Consider the following 21767-nt stretch of genomic DNA (forward strand, 5'->3'; position numbering starts at 1 on the left):
TTATCATATACTGCTGGGTGGAATGTAAAATGGTACAGCCATTTTGGAAAACTCTTTGTCAGTTTCTTATAGTGTTAAGCAGACATAATTTAGCAATTCCACAATGTCCAAGAGACATGAGGGCATATATATACACAATACCTAAAGGAATATCTAGAGCAGTGTTATTTTTTCAATGGGAAAGAAACAACTCAAATTTCCATCCATAGGATAATAAACAAATTATGGTATATAAACACAATGGAATCCTATACTGCAATGACAAGGAAAGAACTACTGGCCACAAACGCAATAATACACTCTGTATGAAGTGTACACAATTTACATGAAGTTCAAGAACAGAGAAAACTAATATATGGAAATTGAATTCAGAATAGTGGTAGGCTTCTGACAAGGGGTTAAGATTAGGTTAGATGGACTGGTGGGTGAATTGCATGAGGAAATTTTTCATATGATAGAAATGTAATAGTATCTTTCATATGATAGAAATGTAATAGAATGCAGCCAAAATTCATTGAATTTTACATGAAAATTATAACATTAATAAATAAAAATAACTGTGTCACTGTCTCAATATATGGTTGAGTAATATTGAAAGAAAATTTTGTAGTTTGCTCTATTATTAGTTTAGGAGGAAGATCCATTTTTTTAGGGCTCTTATATGTGGTCTGTTGAAACATTTTTGCCCTCTCCTTGGATGTATATAGGAATAGAACACATTTTACTCAAAGAAGCACAACAGAAGCTAGGCTAATGAATCTTGAAATATATCTGTCAAATGATAAAAAGAAATGTGTGTGCATAATCTGTGAAATATAGAAATGTTTTGTGCCATGATTTATGGTAGTACTGCATAAAAGTCTAAAATCTTAGAGCTTCGTATTTATACAACATCAAGCCCCATTTTACCTGCCTTCTAGCTCAACAGGGCTGATTATTCTTTACTGTAATTCATTTTCTTTTCTCAGTGTGTAACCCTATTATCAATCACACATGATTTATCTGCTTCTTGATTCAAATCACTGTAGTATACCTGGTTCAGGTGATACCATATAGATTTTAGGATGGAAATGCATCACTCTCTGTGAAGCAGAATTAAATAATAGAAGAAAAAATGAAATAATTTGGAAGAAAAAGGAATGAAGATGGATAAAAAGTAGTCTATCCAATTTTTTAAGGTGTCTTCTGCTCTGTGTAAATCAGGAGAAAAATTAAATACTCATTATTTCCAGTTGGGCATCTACCTTTAAATCCATTTTAGAAACAAAATGGCCCTACCATATATTTAAGAAGCTCTCTCCTCATGTGATCACCCAGTTACTGTATGAATTATAATGAACACGCTGTTCCATTACCATGTCTATAGTTGAAGCAGGTTAGAAAGAGAGAATATCTGTTCAGTCGTCACTCTTTGGCTATGGCCTATATATGATCTTTGGCAAAAACAAAGAAACAAACAAACAACAACAAAAAGCACAGTCAGAAGCAAGGGCTAATTTCTCTAAAAGCAGCCTCTATAGGGAATTTATGGTGAGAGAGAAGCAGACAATGTCTATGCCGTATATAAAAGTAGAATTCTAATCACTCTCCAGGAGTAACCACTTTGAGAAGGCAAACCACAGCTTCTGCAGCAAGTATCCCCAAATGATCAGGACTTGGGCAATGGATGTTAGCTATCCTAATTTTTATCCCCTCCCTCCCTGCTTCCAACTCAGGATCATCTAGGGTAAACAAATATGCTTCCTAAACCAATCACATAGAATGCTGGTTATCTCAGCTCTAGCTTTCACATAACAATAACCTCCAAGTTATACTTAAAGCATTCCCTTTTTTGCCCTCTGCTCTGAAGCATTCCCACTTCCTTATTTGCCTTTGAATATCTGCCAAATGCAAGTGATGGTGGCTGATTTTCTTGCTATTGCAAAACCTAAGTAAGTAGGTGCTATGGTTTGAATGTGTCTCCCAAAAGTTCATGTGTTGGAAATTTGGTGCTCAATGCAGCACTGTGTTACCTTTGGGAGGTCATTGGGTTGTAATGGCTCTGCCCTCATGTATCTATTCATGGGCTAAGAGATTAATGAATTAAGGGACTTTCAAGGGAATAGGCTAGGTATCATGAGAGTGGTTATTTTATAAAAGCCAGCTTGACTATCTGTAATGAGCCCTCTTGCCATGTGATGCCCTGCACCACCTCAGGACTCTGCAGAGAGTCCCAACTAGCAAGAAGGCCATCTCCAGATGCAGTCCTTTGACCTTAGATTTCCTAGCCTAAGAACTGTAAGAAATAAATGTCTTTATAAATTATCCAGTTTTAGGTACTCTGTTATAGCAAAAGAAAATGGACTAAGACAATAGCCTATGGTCATTCTCATGTAAGTGATCTTTGCTTATTCCCACAAGGGACAAGACAGAACCATGGATTTCTCCCTGCTTGCCGTTCTCCTTTATTTCTTTGAATGAGAAAGTAGGGCTAATAACTCAATAAAGATTATTGAAAATTGTAAGAATGTTAGGAGATTTTGGAAATCAAACAGTAGAGAAAGGGTGGCCAACAGTGCTAATTCCCACAGAAAAAGTATGTAAACTAAATAAGAAGAGAAAAGCATTTTACAGGCCATTGCTGACTGTGAAAGAGCAGTTTCAAGTGCAGTGGAAGGAAGGAAAGGCAGAACGAAATGTTTGTGTAATATAATTCAGAAGTGGGGGCATTAACTGAAGAAATGTTTATAGAACAACAATTACCTGTTTTAAAAGGCAGGGCAATAGAGCATTGTTTTAGGATAATGGAACACACAGACTTAGATATTGTTACTGTAGAGGATAGAGATGAGATGTTAGATTGGAATAAAATTGGAGGGAGGAGGTAGAGAAAGAAAGAGAGATAAGAAGGATGCAAAGAATACCTCAAATTCAGAAAATACTCGCTGCTGTAGGGGAGTAATATAAAGACCTAAACCAACCAATAGAAAACAAAAATAGATGTTTACATCTGCAGGGAACCTGGGTAGGATTCGAATCTCATTAAATAACTTAACAGGTGAGATAACAGAAGCTTAGAAATTCACAGATGAAATAGGCAGTCAGGTCCGGGCGCAGTGGCTTATGCCTGTAATCCCAGCACTTTGGGAGGCTGAGGCGGGCGGATCACCTGAGGTCGGGAGTTCCAGACCAGCCTGACCAACATGGAGAAACCCCGTCTCTACTAAAAATACAAAAAATTAGCCGGGCATAGTGGCACATGCCTGTAATCCCAGCTACTCGGGAGGCTGAGGCAGGAGAATCGCTTGAACCTGGGAGGCGGAGGTTGTGGTGACTCGAGATCACGCCATTGCTTGCCCTCCAGCCTGGGCAACAAGAACGACACTCCATCTCAAAAAAAAAAAAAAAAAAAAAGATAAAAAGAAATAGGCAGTCAGAGATATTGGGGGACACCTAGAATAAATAAGGTCACAGAATTCTAAGTAATGGAGAGTATATTTTTATCATTGCTTATTACGAGCCGTAACCCTAAACTACTGTGATTGTTCCAGAATTATTTTAGACAGGTTTTGAGGTTAGGCTAGACTCCCATTTTTAAATCCCTGCTGTGCCATTTACCATCAGTCTTATTTTAGGTAATTAATTAACACTTTGAATTCTCGATTTCTTCATCTGGGAAAGAAGAATAGTAACTGTACCTCATAGAGATAAACACAGGCAATGGAAGTAAAGTTCTCAGCATCACACCTGACTTAGAGCTGATAGTAAAAATGAGGAAATGCTTCTTGAATTGAATAAAATATATGAATACTTTTCATTTTATTATTGTTTGACATTTTTAGGTATACATACATACACACATACATGCGCACATGGATATAAACACTCATACACCTTTACATCTCAACAAGCATGTGAGAGAGGCAGGGTAAAAGCTATCTTTATTTTATATAAGAGGACTTTGAAGGTAAAAGCTATTATGTGATTTGCCCAAGGTCTTATATGCAATAGTAGAAGCCGAACTCAAACCCAGGATATCTGATTTTCTGGGGCCTTGGAAGTCTTAAGATTCATGGATATGCTTATATTCTTCCAAGAAAAATTATAGGGCTGGGCGTGGTGGCTCATGCCTGTAATCCCAGCAATTTGGGAGGCTGAGGCGGGCGGATCATGAGGTCAAGAGATCAACATGGTCAACGTGGTGAAACCCTGTCTCTACTAAAAATACAAAAATTAGCTGGGCATGGTGGTGTGCGCCTGTAATCCCAGCTACTCGGGCGGCTGAGGCAGGAGAATTGTTTGAACCTGGGAGGCAGAGGTTGCAGTGAGCCGAGATCACACCACTGCGCTCCAGCCTGGCGAGAGAGCAAGACTCCGTCTCAAAAAAAAAAAAAAAATAATAATAATAATAAAAGAAAAGCAAAAGAAAAATTATGGATAAGCTTATATTCTTCTAAGAAACTTGACGATTCTCCTAGTGGTTCTAGAAAATCTTCATTAAGTTTCAAAGAGGTAGGCAGAGTGACTGTCAAGGACAGGAGTATTCACATTTGAGCCCTGTCATATGTATATTTCTGTATGTTAGAGTCCAGGAAGATTCTTCAGGATAATTTTGTCTGATCTCTTCTTTTGCACATGATAAACAAAACAATATGTCCCAATTTGCAGCAGAAGAGCTCCTGAAGCCAGCTTCGCTAACCAGTAATCTTATCAATACAAAGCTTCTATTATTTGTCAAATATAATGTAAAAAATATGTTTTGCTGAGATAACTTGCCAGGAAAATAACTGATGAGAAATTGAGAAATGAGGTATAATGGAAAAATGGTATTTGTATTTACAGTTTTACATATTTATTTCTATAAATATTTGCCATTTTAAAAAGGTGCTTCTTGTCCATTCCTGTCATTTAAAGTGCATTTATTCCTGACCTATAAATGTTTGCTGACATGTACCAGTGGTATGTTCCTTACTTTGTAATTTTACATACTTGTTACAAAAATAAGATAAATATGTAGTGATATTAAATATGGTCATTTATAAATAGTTTTATAATGTATACATTTTGCATATTATCTCATTGGATTTTTGAAACACTTGTATAAAGTAATGATTATTATTTTATATAGTTTATAAATAAAATATATTTGAAACGACCAAAAACTAATTTTTTACTAAAAACAATGAAAAGTAATTGACACATCAGAAATGTTATACTTTGAGTATTTTGGCAAATTTAAAATATAATTTATATTTTCAAATATAAGAATTGTGAGGTTACATATTTTCAACTTGGTAACCTTGCTGACCTGCTAGCTACATATTTTCAGCCTGCTGACCTGCTAGCTTCATGTCTATAGGAGTTTATATGAGGAGATACCAATCATATGCGTGGAATATGGCTTCCAGTTACCCGTACTTTGTGAGCTGTGATAAAATGTTTTCTGACACCATGTTAGTAAGAGAAAAGGAGTTTCTTCTTCAAGGCTGAAAATGGTGGAATACAGAAAGGAAAGACAAGTTACTATAAGGTGGAAAACTTTGCCTAAGTAGGACGTGACTCTAATTTGATTGAAGAGATTAACATATTTAAAGAAAGAATGTATTAACCACTAGACTTAGAAAACAAAAAGGAATGAGGTAAACATGGATTGTATCCAACTAGGCACTACTTAATATAAAGAGACATTCCTGGTCCAAGCATTTAACCTGTGCTATTCCCAGACAAGGCATATGCTTTCTGTGAACATAACATATGCCTCATTATCTTAGTCTGAGACAATTAAATATCCAAATTATATAATTAACTCATGAGATACTAACTCCAAGGTCAAAAAGCAACCTTCTGCTCAGTTCAGTTCTCTTGTTGAATGTCTTTAGAAAAGTCTTGTCTTGCACTGTCCATTACGGTAGTCACTAGCCATAGGTTGTGAGATAGTGGAGATGGTGGTAGTCGGTGATCAGTGGAGAGTCGGCGATTGAAGAGAGACAGAGAGGCAGCAGGAAGGTGAGACAGCAAGAAGCTTGAGACAGTGGAAGGATGAGACAGCGAGAGGCAGAGATTGGCAAGAGACATCAAGACATTGATCAAAAGCTGCAGAGCTGTAACCCTGAGTCTGTATCAATCAAGAGCTGTTAACACTACAGAGCTGTCCCACTAGCCAAAGGCTCTTTCAAGAACCATCATCCTTCACAATGGGCAGCGAAGCTGAGGGAATTGGCAAGTGGCCATAGTGGTGCCTCATGTGAGACCAGCTACTCCTACCAGGAGGCCAGCAATTCACCTGTCCCTGCACTGCCCCTGGCATGGCAGCAAAGCCCACCCAAGCCGAGGAAACCTGGAGAGACCTTCACCTGGGTCCCACATGGAAGATCGGTCAATGCCATTTGGGTTTGTCTAGATGGGTGAGTGTACTCTCTGACCGCCATCCCCCAACGCCCCCTCCCCTCCTCCAGCAACCCACCAACCAACATTAGTTAAGCTAGGGAATAAAAGTCTTTGGCTAAGTGGTAAAGTCCATTGTCATTTGAGTGCCCCAAAACATGTTCTTGTCACCCCTTCCCCCAGTCCTTTCTCCTTTGATTCCATTTTATTGCTCTGCCAGCCATGTTATTTTTCTGTTTAAAAAAGTGAATGTTTTGTGTGAAGTCTTTTTTTTTTCTTTGACTCCCTGGGCAATTGTTTAAGGCAGGACAATTGATTGTCAGAGGTCCCCCATTGTGTGGAGGCCAGAGTCATGTTGTTCTGTGGCTCCAACCAGGCATTTGGGGTTCACTGTTGGATACCTCCCTGATGCTCCAGGGATTTTGGCATTTGGTTGGTCCTCAGATTCTCCAGGGCTTCTGGCATTTGGTGTGGGGACACTGCTTGGCTGACGCTTGGGTATTCCAGGTTTTTGGCTTTTGGTATTGTTGGCCAGCCCTTGGATGCTCTGGGGTTTTCAGTATTGGCATTCCTTCTAGGATTGTGTGTTGGAGACCCACCCTGGGGGAATCTTAGTCTTGCCTTTTCTTTTTTTCTGCCCTAAAGTTATCACTTCTATACTAGCATTTTCTTTTCTATCACTTTATTTACTTTTCCTTATTGCTTAATAAAAATACTTCTTGTGTTGTATTTCTTTCACCAGCAAATGCTTATAATCCACTTTCATAACACCTTGATATCTATACTTACACCTTCTCTGCAGGAAGTGAGAATCTGAAAAGGGAAAAATAGCAAGGGCCTACTTGTGTTCCCTCTTTCTAGACTTAGAAAAACTTCTGTGTCCAGTAAAAATCCTTGTTAGTCATGGGGACAATGATAAGCATTACAGGGGAATCGCGCTGGGTATCTTTCAGGCTATTGGAGCAAATTCAAATTTGGCTTAAAGAAAAAGAAACTTGCTTTATATTGCAACATTATGTTTAATCTCAATTAGAAAACCAACAGATTTGGCTTAAACATGGTTCTATAAGTGATAATGATATTTCACAATTGGACTTATTCTGTAAAAAAGAAGGAAAATAAAAAGAAGTCCCTTATGTACAGGTTTTTATGGCCCTTTACTGGTTCATGTTGCTTCCGGGCACTAGGAAGCTGCACCTAAGGGATGTCCTCCTAGCTACTCCCTTTAGAAGGCCTACGCCCTCCCCAGAATCTCTTCAGTCCTCTAATTCTGGGTAGCGGAGTCCAACTAGATCTTTAATGAAGGATCCCACTGCAAAATCATCAGGCATCCCTTCTCTCTTATGCATAGCCTCAGCCTATAATAGACCTCACTGCCCAAGAAAGTAAGCTCAACCAGTACCACCAGGAATGAGGCCCCATATCAGCCCCTAAAGTCAAATCTATGTTAAATGTAGGAGGCAGCTGATGGAAATGGGCTACACTTGGAGTACATGTGCCATTTTTATGTCTAGTTTGGCTTTATACAAGAAAAAAATTTGGCCGGTTTTCAGAGAACCCAGAAAAATTTATGGAGGAGTTTGTTAATCTATGTTCTTTGATTTAACTTGTCATGACTTAAAAATATTGTCATTTGCTTCTGTGCTGTGAGAAAAAAGAAGAGGAAAAAGTATGTGGTTAAGCCAGTCAATTATGACAAGGTTAGAGAAATAGCTCAGGGAAAAGTCATTCAGTTGAGGCACTGAGGAAATGTGCTAAAACAGACCCAGACTCTCCAGAAGGGCAAGTTCTCCCGGGTGTACATTTTATTACTTAATCTGCATCTAACATCAGAAGGAAGCTACAAAAAGCAGCAGTGGGACCTGAAACCCCTATAAGCCAACTCTAAACATGGCATTTAAAGTGTACAACAATAGGGACAGGGCAAAAGGGTTGATAAAACAAATAGCCAAAAGGTGCAAATATTAGCCAATACTTTAAGCCCCCGGCCTCTCAGGGTTACCCATTTTGAAAAAGCACTGCGGAATCAGTGAGATGCCCAGAAGAGGCCCTGACTTGCCAGCCCATGGGCCAGAATCAGTATGCCTACTACTGTAAGCCAGAGGGCTATTGACGATGAGAATATCTTAATTGTCCCTGGTGAGAGACAAAAAAAGCACACCATGAATTCTAGAGTTAACCATCTTCACTAGCCCAGAGAGTTGCCTTGCTCAAGTAAGTTTACTGGGGTCTCTGACCCTTGACATGATAAACAGCTTTCCACAGTGGAAGACAAGTGGCCACTTGAATATTTTTGTTCAATGTCACCACTGTTGGGTGACTTCTGCAGTGGCTCAGGAACTCCAAAATCTCCCTTTGAGCAACACAGTTCACCCGCTTCCTTCCTTATTTGATGTTATAGGACCCCCTTCTCTGCCTCTGTCTTCCATACCTACTGGGACAAACATGATTTGGACAGGTAGATGAATCTCAATTTTGTAAATAACTTGAAATCAGTTGTCATTTATAGGGGGTTTTATTTATTTGTTTAGGTGTATATGCAGATATTGTGATATGCATTGTGTCTAGTAGGTTGTCAAATGGCTTTTAAATAAATTATCACTCATAAATTGAACAAGACTACTCTAAACTTTTTAATTTGAAGAGAATATTGTATCTTCTAAAATTTAACTTTAAGATTTTTACCTATGTAAATCACTGATGTTCATGGGCTTTAAGATGGTTAAAATGGCTTTAAATGGTGACTAGGTTTGCGTACTATCTTGCTTCTTGTAGGTGGTCTAGGTAAAACTGAAAAAAATTAAATACATATGAATGGAATACATGTAAACAGTGAGCTTTTTGTATAGTAAAAATCTTAAAATTATAAAATGGTTCTCATCTATAGAATACCAATGTCTGGTGGGAAGTTCAGGACTTCTTTCCTAGGTTTATATAAAATGTGTCAAAGAAGATGTATTCTTTATTGGAATAAAAAAACTTTGTCTAATTCAGAAGTTATTAAAAGGGAGGTTCAAAATATGAGGGAACCAATGAATAGAAGAGAGACACAAAGTTATGAATAGAAAATATATTTTTTTGCAAGGAAGGATATGAAGAAAGAGTAATTTTGTATGAGGAAGGATCTTATACAGTAAATTCTTTCCTACAACTTAATTGAATATTTAAGAAAGAGGTAGTATAAGACAAATCAAAAATTTCAAGCATGTTATAGATGGTCAGTGTAAGTCTTGATAAGGTTCATTAAAAGACTATTTATGAAATACATTTTGTGTGTGATTAAGCTAACTATAATAAAGTATAAAAGGAGTATGAACTAATACACGTGTTCAATTTACCATTCAGAGAGCCTGAATTAGTTCTTTATATTCAATAAAAATAATATGAATGCTGAATTAAGGGCACTACTGCTGAGTGAGTAACTGGGGCCAGTAGCCCATTGGATGAGAGGCAGTGATGAAGAAGAATCACATGTCTTATATCACCCTACATGCTTCTTTTTCTCCCCCACCCATTATTCATGCAATGATCCTGCTACTAAAGAGCTAAGGTTGGCATTTACTGCCAATTTTTTGGAAGGCAGGCACATCATTGAAGGGTTCGTGGAAGAAACGAAGCTTGAAGGCAGCCATTTTCTTCATTGAACATAGGAATTAATTCATTGCTGTCTCTTTCACAGCAAAAAAAATTAAATAAGACAAGCAGGGAGGACAATGCCCTAGAGTGCAAGATCGGCTTATTAACTTTGATAAACTGGATGGGATAGCAGTTTATTAAGGGTATCCCACCCGGTTTATTAAGGTTAATAAGCTGATCTCAATTGTTGTTTTTGTTTTTTGTTTCCAAAAAAGAGCAATTTTGATAGATAAGTTTCTAGATCTCACCAGTTTATAAGGGTATCCCATCCAGTTTATTAAGGTTAGTAAGCTGATTTTTGCAGTCTAGAATGCTTGGTTTTTCTTATGGGTAACAGCCAGCTAGTCCTCCTTCACATTCCTTCAATTACAGCAGGGGCATGGACAATTGAAGAGTGACGTCAAAAGGCTTTTCTGGTAGAGGTGCCAAGTTTCAGGAAGTGCCAAGTTTCAGGAAATGCATGGAAGCAGAAAGGCACAGACATATTCAGGAAATAATGAGTTTCAGACTCTGAGAAAGATAACAGAGTTCATGTAGAAGAGTTAAGGGACATAAAGGTGTAGAAATAAAATCAGACAACCTAAGGTGAGAAAAATATCTGAAAGAGCATCAAACTCAAATCTCTGTCCTATGCAGATATCATTTCTGACTCTTCTACGTCTTTAGCATCCTGAAGTAGGGGTCATTCTGATTCAGCATCAAGACTTCCAGGGAAAAACTGTAACTACTCTAGTGGAATCATGGTTTTTTCATTTGGTTTGTTTTTAAGTAGCATTTCTATTTCTTATTTTCAATTACTTGGGAGCAGATAGTAAACACAAAGTTAAGGTGTTCAAATTGGGGAGACATTTCTTTCTCCTAAGGCTATGCCTTAAGAAAAAGAGCAGAAACATAGAAGAGGTAAGGAGAAACTAGAAATGTGTGTAGTATTTGAATAATATTGAATACTGAAAATATAGGAATTAAATGTTAATCCAAAGTGGTAAGCCCTGTTTAACAAAAGCAGTTTGAATTATATAAAAATGATGACACATTTCATTTTTAAATGGCTGGATTTAAACTTAAAGTGGGTATACAAGGGAATATACAAGAAATCAAATGTCACCTACCTTTGGTCCATTGCAACAAAACCCACATAAAGCCCAGCTAAATCAGAATACAGGTTGAGAAAATTGGGGAAATTTTGCTAGTGAATTTTGTAATGTTTTATCATTATTTTTTTTCTTATGGGCCTTTGACAGTGAAATTAGCACTTTCTAAATATTTGTTAAATATGTAGTAGCTTTACTAAAGAAAGGAAGGATGAAAGAGAAAAAGAAAGGAGATAAATAGGGAAGAGAGAAGGGAGGAAGAGAAGGAGGGAGAAAGAAGGAAAAAAAGGATAATAAGGAAGGAAGTAAGGAAGGAGGGAGGGAGGGAGGAAGGAAGGGAGGGAAGGAGGGAAGAAAGAAGGGAAAGAAGGAAAAGAAAAAAGGAAGGAATACCAGGGTGTTTGCTTAGAATTGTGAATGAAAGCATAGAATAAGAAAGCAGTTGGTCCTCAGCTATCATAACACATATAGTGTCATTGTCAGGGCCTAGATTGATCACAAGACCTTAAGAAAATGAGAAATTGTTTTAGTTTCCAAAGAAGTCGAGAGCAATTTTGAAGACAAATTTCTAGACCTCATTATATTCTATTGTTGTAACTAAATACAGGCATAACAAGGCTTGTGTTGTATAGAAGGCTTGTAGGGAAACCTATTTTCTCCAGGCTTATCTTTTTTATTAGAATGATTACAATGTTTTGATACATTATTTATTTTTATAGTTGCTGGTATAGACAGAGTTTGGGATATATATCCCAAAGATAAAAACTGCATTTTTTACTTCTTTAGATTTATAGGTTTCACATTCTGGATATAAATACAAACTGTTTGGACAAAAAGGCATTTAATTATTATTTTCTTATCTTGTCAGTTCACCCTTGCCTCAACTGCACACATTTCATAACTGGTGGAACAGGTAAAATATTATGGTTCTAATGATATCTTGGATGTTTCAGCTGGTTGGTTAAAAAAGAAAAAAATCTAAGAACTGTCTTTCCCCAAATTATTTGTTGTTGTATGATGCATGCTTAAATTCAATTATGATGAATTAAAATATTACACAAAGAACAGAATATATCTGTTCTCTTACCTTTTTTCTATGCATGGAGCTTAGAGTAAGCTCTTGGACAATAATAGTGCTCTTACAATCTAATGATTTAGGAATGATAGTTCTAGGCATAATTCCAAAACCTGAAGAGCAAAGTTCTGAATATGAGATAAATTAACAACTGATTTGTCAATCAACAGCCTCTTCTTGCCCAAGTCAGTAGTAGGTTGTGTTTACAGAATCCAATGGTTCTTTCTCAGCCATCTTTCTCCTTAACACCTCTCTAGTTCTTGGAATGTATGACCTTCTCTTATTTCTTTTCCTAAATTCTGGGAACATTTATGTGTTTTCCATGATACCTCATTATGCTTGCTCTCTTCTGGGCATCTGGGTAGCTTATTCTTTGATTATTTGTTTAACTCTACTTTTATCACCCAGTCCTTAAATATTGGAAAACTCTAAGAATCTGTTTCTACTACCAGTATTTTTCCTCTCAGAGTTATATCCCAAAGGTAAAAACTACATTTTGACTTCTTTAGATTTTATTCTCTGAATTTAAACACAACTGTTTGGATAAAAATGCATTCAATTATCCTTACTGGCTAGTACACCCTTGCCTCAACTGGACACATTTCACATAAAGGTGGAACAGGTGAAATAGCTTGGTTCTTGAGAACTGTCACTAAGTTGAGTTTGATATTCTAATACATGGTCTCAGGAATTATACTTTTGAAGCTTAGAGAGTAAAACCTTTCCAACCTATTTAAATATTTCTTGCATAGCTCTTCCCTTCAGAAGTAATTATTCTATCTGTACATCCTGAAATTAGTTCAGATTCTCTTGCTGAGCTATATGTATTCTTTGACAGAGCCACAATGACATTTCACGATCTCTAACAGATTTCTGTGCCTGTTATTTGGAACTAGATGTTAAACACTTCCCTGGATGGTTTTAACTACAATGATTAACTTTAACGTCAAAGTGCCCCTACAGAAGCACAGTCTGAGACTGAGAAGAGAAGTGTCTTTTTTCACCAAGCTGTACCTGCTAAGATGAAATCTATACCAGTAGAGTTCCACACAATTCCATTTTTGGTATTGTATTGCAGTTGCAGATTTTCTCTTTTTCCGTCAATGTGTCCCCCAAAGCATAGGAGATTGTGTGTGCCTTCAGGGAGACCCAGGGCAGAGTCTGAAGCAGCCCAGCACAAACAAGTGTCTTTGAAGTCACATATTTTATTTTAAAACTTCCTGGGAAATTTGCTTTCTATTCCATAATGTATTTCTGTTTTCTAAAAATAAATAGAGTATGTTAAATTATTCAGCTTGCAGTGAAGTTGAGTATATAGACAAAATGTTGTGTTTATACTAGGACAGTTTCATATGCCCTTAGAGATAAGAGCACACAACCAGAAAGCCCAGGTTGATAGCACTCCCTTGAAGAAAGGCAGTATTTAAAAAATCATAGTGAGAAGTTCTCAAAACAACTATTATGAACAGACCTGTTATCTATGAACAACACTAAGTCCTACAGATCTCCCTAGTGAAACAAACTTTGTTTTGCATTTTTCATGGGGATTAATTCTAAGCAAGATGATATGAACATGTAAAAATTTATTTCTTTGCTAGACAAATGTATTCCTTGTAGATCATCATAAACAAAATCAGTGAAGTTAGTGTATTTCATCATCCCATGGATTGTTACCTTGAAATTAATCTTAAAGTGCCTGGAACTATTCTTACCAGGAACTATGTATCAAAGACTATCAGCTTTACCATTACATTCTAAGCTAACCAATAGAATGTAAGTTACCTGATACCAAAAATCCAAGCCTTTATTCATTTTACTTCTCATTGTGCCCTGTATTCTAGATAAATGTTTATTTTGTTAAATATTTCAATATCATGGAATAAATGTTAAGTTTTTAAGAAAGGATCTAGTAAATGTGCAATATTCTACACATTTTGTCATCATGATATTAACATTTTTCCTACTTAAAAATATACATAGAAAATACAAACATAGGGGAATCTTACTATAGTAATTCCCTAAGTTAGTTCTTTAGTACATAGTATTCTTATTTAAAATGCTTTGTTCAAACAGAAATTAAAGCAAATATTTAAAGGCTTGTTTTTCATTGAAACAAAATTTATATAAAAGTAAAATGCAAGCATCTTAAAACTACAATTCAGTAATGTTGGTTAAGATATGCACCCATGTAACAAACAAACACCTCATAAATATTAAAACTTACCTTTTTATTTTTTCCTGACATCTTATCATAAAAATTTTCAAATATTAAGAAAAGTTGAAATTGAGAGTGAATATTCACATACCTCCTAGTTTGAACTGTTAAAATTTTACTATTCTTGCTTTTTCACGCATATGTCTACTTGACCATCCTTCAATGCATCTCTTAATCTAATATTTTTTTTAATGGAATAGCATCTTTTATTTTTATTTGTTTATTTATTACTATTATACTTTAGGTTTCAGGGTACATGTGCGCAATGTGCAGGTTAGTTACATATGTATACATGTGCCATACTGGTGCGCTGCACCCACTAACTAGTCATCTAGCATTAGGTATATCTCCCAATGCTATCCCTCCCCACTCCCTCCACCCTACAACAGTCCCCAGAGTGTGATGTTCCCCTTCCTGTGTCCTTGTGTTCTGCATTTGAAGTAACGCTTCTGATATCTTTCAAAATAAGTGGCAGACATCAGTATACTTCTACCTAAACAATTCCTCATGGATTTTATAAACTATATAATTGAAAATTTGCTTAAAATTTGTGTTGTTTTACATGTCAAATTTACATACAATGAAACGCATAGATCTTAAGAGTACATTCACTGAGTTTTGACAAATATATACAAAATACTGTGGAATCCCAACCCCATCAACACACAGAGCATTGACGTCTTCTTAGAGTGTTTCCTCATACCTTCTTACAGTCAGTCCAAATCCTAATCCCACAGAAAAAATTACTGTCTTGATTACCTGGCATACTTTATATTGCCTATTTATTGCATATTTCCACATGATTATTCTCTTTAGGGTAAAACTTCTTACACATAGTGTAATATGTTTGAGATTTATGTATGGTATTCTATGTATCAGTGGTTTGTTCCTCTTTATTGCTGAGTAGGATTCTATTGCATTAGTATATCAACACAATTCACCTATGGATGGACATCTGTACCATTCTATTTTGGATATTAAAATAAAGCTGCTGTGAATATTGTTATACAATATTTTTGATGACATAGTTTGTAACTGGGGGGTAAGCACCTAGGTAAAATTTCTGGGTCATAAAATTAGTGCCTGTGCCCTTTTAATTTTTGTATAAAATATGAAAGAATTCCCAGAACATTTTGCAAGATGTTATCATTTTGCACTGCCATCAGCAAGGCATGAGAGTAAGAGATTTATTGTTTCATATCCTTGCCAACATTTGTTGGTGTTAATATTATTCATTTTAGCCATTCTGTTATGCATATGTATCACTATGTTTTTAACTTGCATTTACTTGATGACTAAATGAAGTTGGATACTTTTCATATCTTGCTCATCACTTATACATCTTCTTAAATGAAGTGTGTGTTCAAATATTTTGCACATTTTTACTGGATTATTTGTCATTTTAATATTGAGTTATAGGAGTAATTTGTATATAGTGAATAGTGGTTCTTTGTGAGAGAGATATTTTGCAAATATTTTTCCCAGTTGTGGCTTATGTATTCTTGCTTATGTATTCTTTTATTAACAGTATATTTTGGTGAGCAAAGGGTTTTAATTTTAATCAAACCTAGTTATCTATTTTCCTTTGCTTAACTTAGTCCATCCTACATACCATGCATACAAAGTAACTAAAAATAAATCAAAGATCTAAATGTAAAAATGAAAATCCTAAAAGTCCTAGGAGAAAAATTAGGAGAAAGTTTTCATGACCTTGGGTTAGGCTAAAAGTTCTTAGATACACTACCAAACACATAATCCATTTAAAAAGTGATAAATGGGATTTTGTCAAAATTAAAATGTTCTGCTCCTTGAAAACACTATTAAGTGAACAATAATATAAACCACTTTTTAAGAGAAATTTGTAAATCACATATCTCATAAAGAACTTATATCTGAATATGAAACAAACTCTCAAAACTAAATAATAAGGAAATGACCTAATTTTTAAAACGGACAAAAGTTTTGAATAGGCATTTTACCAAACAGTGTATATGAAAGATTAATAAACACATCAAAATATGATCAATTAATTTGCAATTAAAATTAAAATTCAAGACCATTCTATACCTACTAGAAAGATTTTTGTTGTTGTTGAGATGGAGTTTTGCTCTTGTTGCCCAGGCTGGAGTGCAACGGCGCAATCTCGGCTCACTGCAACCTCTGCCTCCCAGGTTCAAGCATTTCTCCTGCCTTGGCCTCCTGAGTAGCTTGGATTACAGTTGCCCGCCACCATGCACAGCTAATTTTTGTATTTTTAGCAGAGAAGGGGTTTCACCATGTTGGTCGGGCTGGTCTCAAACTCCTGACCTCAGGTGATCCACTCATCTCGGCCTCCCAAAGTGCTGGGATTACAGGCGTGAGCAACCTGGCCAGCCGAAAGATTTTAACTAGAAATCTAACAAAACTAAGTTATGAAAGGATGTGGAAAAATTAGAACTCTTATTTATACATTGCCAGTTACTGTAAAATATTACAATCAATTAAAAAAAACCAATTTTGACTATTCATTAGAAATTAAATATTCAGCTACCACAAGACAATCTATTCTAATCCATCATTTCTACCCAAATAAATGAAAGCAGATGTTCATACAAATACTTGTATTCAAACATTCCTAACAGTTTTATTTTTGTTAGCCAAAATCTGGAAACAACTCAAATGTTCATCAAGTGAAAGGATAAACAAAATGTGGAATATCCATACAACACAACACTATTCAGCAATGAAAAAGAACAAACTATTGATACATGCTGCAACACAGATGGACGTCAAATTTGTTATGCTAAGTGAAAATAGTCAGATGTAAAATTCTACATTTTATGTCATTCCATTTACATGGTATTAGTAGCAAAAGCAACAATATAAAGACACAAAGAACATCAGTGGTCACTTGCGTCTCATGGTAGATATAGGGTCTGCCTGTAAAGGTTCATGAAGGAATTCTGGGTGTCACCAGAATTTCATAGCCTTGACTGTGATAACAGTTGCACAATTATTTTCAGTAAAACTCATCACATTATACAATTATGATGGATACATTTTATGATACGTAAATGATACCTCGTAGAGCTGTCTATAAAGTTCAAAGAAAGCAAGAGGATAGATAAGAAGTTTACCACTGAAGTTCAAATAATATTCAACCCCTGTATTGCAGGGCTCTAAGACTTTTATTCATTTTTCCTTTTAAGTGTGAGTCCTTCAGTGGACAAAGATGGTGGAAGTCTTTTTTGTTTCCCACCGTGTGGAAAACAAAAGAAAGTGAGAATTCCAACTATGTAATTCTCAACAGAGATTAGAGAACAAGAAACAGATGGCAAAACTATATATTTATGTGTATATATATAATGTAAAACATTATATGTATAATATGTATGTATAATCTCTCTCTCTATAGATATACATATATATAAAAAGTTTTTTATTTAAAAGATCATTTGATAAAATCCAAACTTTAAACATGGAATAGATGAATCCCCAGAAGACTTCAGTAACTGACTTCAAGATATTTTTAAATTTTACATTGGATTGGTCGCAGCTGATAAAAATTGTTCCTTATCCTCTCTTTTTGTAAGTAATCTAAGACCTAAATGAGAATTTGGTCAGAAGACTAAATTGGGATGGAAAATTATAGATCTGGTATATCTCTATCGTGTAACAGGATATTTCCAAAGGGACCTAAAAAACTGGCATTTAAGACAAACATATGGCCTCTCAAATAAATAACTGATCCCCAATAGAAAAATAATCCAAAATTTCTACATCATCTAAGACCTAAGGGCCTATTGATAAGTTTACTTTCAGACTCTTTAAAGAAACAGTTTATTGAGACAGCTAGTATCAATATTAGCACAAAAATGTGCCAATTCCCCCAAACCTACTCAATGATACTGCTTTGAAGAAGACATTTAGCATTCAATAACTGCCTATCCCTTTAACTTCCAAGAAATTACTCAACAAAAATGGCATTTTCTTGTAGATATGGTAGCCATTATTTCAATCATAAATTTCACCATTATAAAAAGGCAGATCCCTTGTTCTACTCTCACTTGAATAGTATGAGTTTCTAATAATTTCAACTCTATCTTTATGTATAAATCTTTAACTGTCCTGCTGTGACCATTATCTCCAGAGTACTTCTTTCTCTTTTAAGAAACTACCCTATCAAATTTATTATTAAATTTATACACAGAGATTTACTGTATAACTAAAACTGCCAAAAAGTGTTTAACTGAAAGACTGTGAACAGAGTTCCCAGAATATTTTATACCTTTAATTATTTTATAGCCGATATTTTAATATTTGTTTTCCTAAAGTAAATAGTAGAAAATCTTTGATCAGCAATTGAGAATTAGATAATCTTACAAAATATTTATGAACAAATGAATGTATTAATATTGTTAAAAATATAAGTTAAACAAGTTAGCATTCAGGTTGATATTTTTAGTTATTATATAATCTTTGTCAGTAGCAAGTTTGTTGCTTTCTCAAGTAACAAGTAGCATAATCTTTCTCCTCAAGTTTTAAATTGAGGAGTACACAGATCTATCCTGACTATTTTAATAGAAAAGAAAATAATCATCCCTAGTACTTGTGTGTATAATACTTATTTTACCAGTAACCAAGTTATAAAGTTATATGTTTGTTCAAGATTTGCAAGCATAATCCCAGCACTTTGGGAGGCCGAGGCGGGTAGATCACGAGGTCAGGAGATCGAGACCATCCTGGCTAACACGGTGAAACCTCGTCCCTACTAAAAATACAAAAAAAAATTAGCCAGGTTTGGTGGCGGGTACCTGTAGTCCCAGCTACTCGAGAAGCTGAGGCAGGAGAATTGCATGAACCCAGGAGACAGAGCCTGCAGTGAGCTGAGATCGCCCAACTGCACTCCCCAGCCTGGGCGACAGAGCGAGACTCCGTCTCAAAAAAAAAAAAAGATATGCAAGCAATTAAAATATATATTCCTCACTTTTCTGTAGTGCCTAGTGCAAATATGATATATCACCTAGTCTCTTCTATAAAATTCTCCACAGTAATACATGCAATTGACATTTTTTGGTTTCTTATTGAATACAGATAGTCAATATTTGCCTTGGGAAAAATTATTATACAGATAGACAGTAATGGTTCAAGGCTTTACCAAGGGACATCTTATTTCTTTCAGGCTTTAAGTTAGAACTCTGAAATTATAAATTTTCCTTCTGTGTCCATTTCAAGCTGATACTTTAATCTTTCCAAGTTATACATATTTGGATAGTTCTAAAATGGATTCTATACATTTGTTGATTGAATTGGCCAAGTTTCTGAGGAAAAATTTTAGTATTTTAAAAACAGTTCATTATTTGAAAGATATTGGAAAAAAATTACATAAAGACAAACCTATGAATATTCAAAATTATACAAACATTTTTTTAAAAGACAGTATAGAAAATATCTAAGATCGAGTGTTGTAGACAATAAGTTTAAAACTTATCTGAACTAATGAGACCCACATACGTTTTGTTCCATGGAACTCAGAAATCAATAGTGCCTTCAATTACTTCACAATGCCATCTCAAAATCACATGAATTATGTCTTCCACATTATCAAAAACATTGATTTAATGGTGAGAAACTCAAAGCTTTCCCACTAAGATCAGAAACAAGACAAAGATGTCCCTTCTCACCACTCATTTTTTTATATCATACTAGAAGCCTTAACTAATGTAATAATAGAAAAAAAGGAGATAAAAAGAAATAAAATGGATATAGGTTGGAAAGGAAGAAATAAAAGACATAATTACCTTTGTAGAAAATGTGAAATAACCTACAAAAATGTTTTCAACTTATACACAATTATAGCCAAATTGCTAGATGCAAGATTTATATACAAAAGTTAGTCAATTTTCTATATAGTATGATGAACAAGTGCCTGTATTTGGCAGTAAATTTCCAGATACAATATCAAAGGCATGATTCATAAAGAAAACAATAAGCTGGACTTCATTAAAATTAAAAATATCTGCACTACAAGAGACATTTTCAAGAGCATGAAAAGACAGTCCACATAATGGGAGAAAATATTTGCAACAGTCATATCTGATAAAAGACATTATCCAAAATATACAAATGACTCTTAAAACTCAGCAATCAGAAAACAGACAAACTGATTTTAAAATGGACATGAGACCTTAACAGACACCTCACCAAAGAGACATATCAAATAAGCATATGGGAAGACGCTCTGTATCTTGTCGTCAGCAAAATGCAAAGTAAAACAACAGTAAGATACCACTGCACACCTATTAAAGTGGCCAAAATTTAGAACACTGACAAAACCAAATGATGAGAGGATGTAAAACCAATAGGAAATAACATTTCCTATTCCACTGGGAATGCAAACTTGTACAGTCACTTTGGGAGACAGTTTGAAGATTACTTACAAAACTAAACATATTCTTACCATATGACCCAGCAACTGCACTCTACAATACTTACCAGAAGGAGTTGAAAAATTATGCATGGACTTATGTCCATACGAAAACCTGCATAAGGAAACTTATAGAAGTTTTGTTTATAATTGCCAAAAGTTGGAAGAAACCAAGCTGTCCTTTAGTAGTTGAATGGATAAACTGCAGTACGTCCAGATAATGGAATATTATTTAGCCCTAAAAAGAAATTTGCAATCAAGCTACAAAAAGACATGGAGGGAACTCAGATATATATTACTGAGTGAAAGAAACTACATACATGCATACTGCTAACTGAAAAAAACTACATAATGAATGATTTCATCTAGATAACATTCTGGAAAAGGCAAAACAATGGAGACAGTAAAATGATCGGTGCTTACTAGAGATTGGGGGAAGGGAGGAATGAATAGGCAGAGTGCAAAGGATTTGGGGAGCAATTAAATGATTGATTGATACTACAGTTGTTGTCACTATAAATTTGTCTAAACCTACCAAATATACAACACTGAGAGTAAACCATGGTGCAAACTATGGACTCTGAGTGATAATGATGTGTCAGCTGTAATAAATGTATCATTCTGGTAGGAGATGTTGACAATAGGATAGGCTATGCATTTAAGGATTAGTGGGTATATGCACATGTATCCTGGAACTTAAAGTAAAATTTAAAAAACATCTCTGCCCCTTCCATTCCATTTTACTATGAACCTAAAACTAAAAAATCAAAGCTTATTAAAAATAACAATTTGTGTGTTGGAGGAAATTAGGAAACATATCATTCATAACAAATATATAATACAAAAAAAGCTATGTCTATGAAAGTTCAGCCTAGATCATGTTCTAGAGGCATTTACTCAAGACCAATTTTTCTTATAGTCTGTCTATTGATCTAATATGCAAAGGATATTCTTCTTCCTGAGAACAATTGCAGCTTCTGC

This window comes from Pongo pygmaeus, chromosome 12 (genome assembly GCF_028885625.2).
Source record: "Pongo pygmaeus isolate AG05252 chromosome 12, NHGRI_mPonPyg2-v2.0_pri, whole genome shotgun sequence".
In the NCBI taxonomy this organism is placed as follows: domain Eukaryota; kingdom Metazoa; phylum Chordata; class Mammalia; order Primates; family Hominidae; genus Pongo; species Pongo pygmaeus.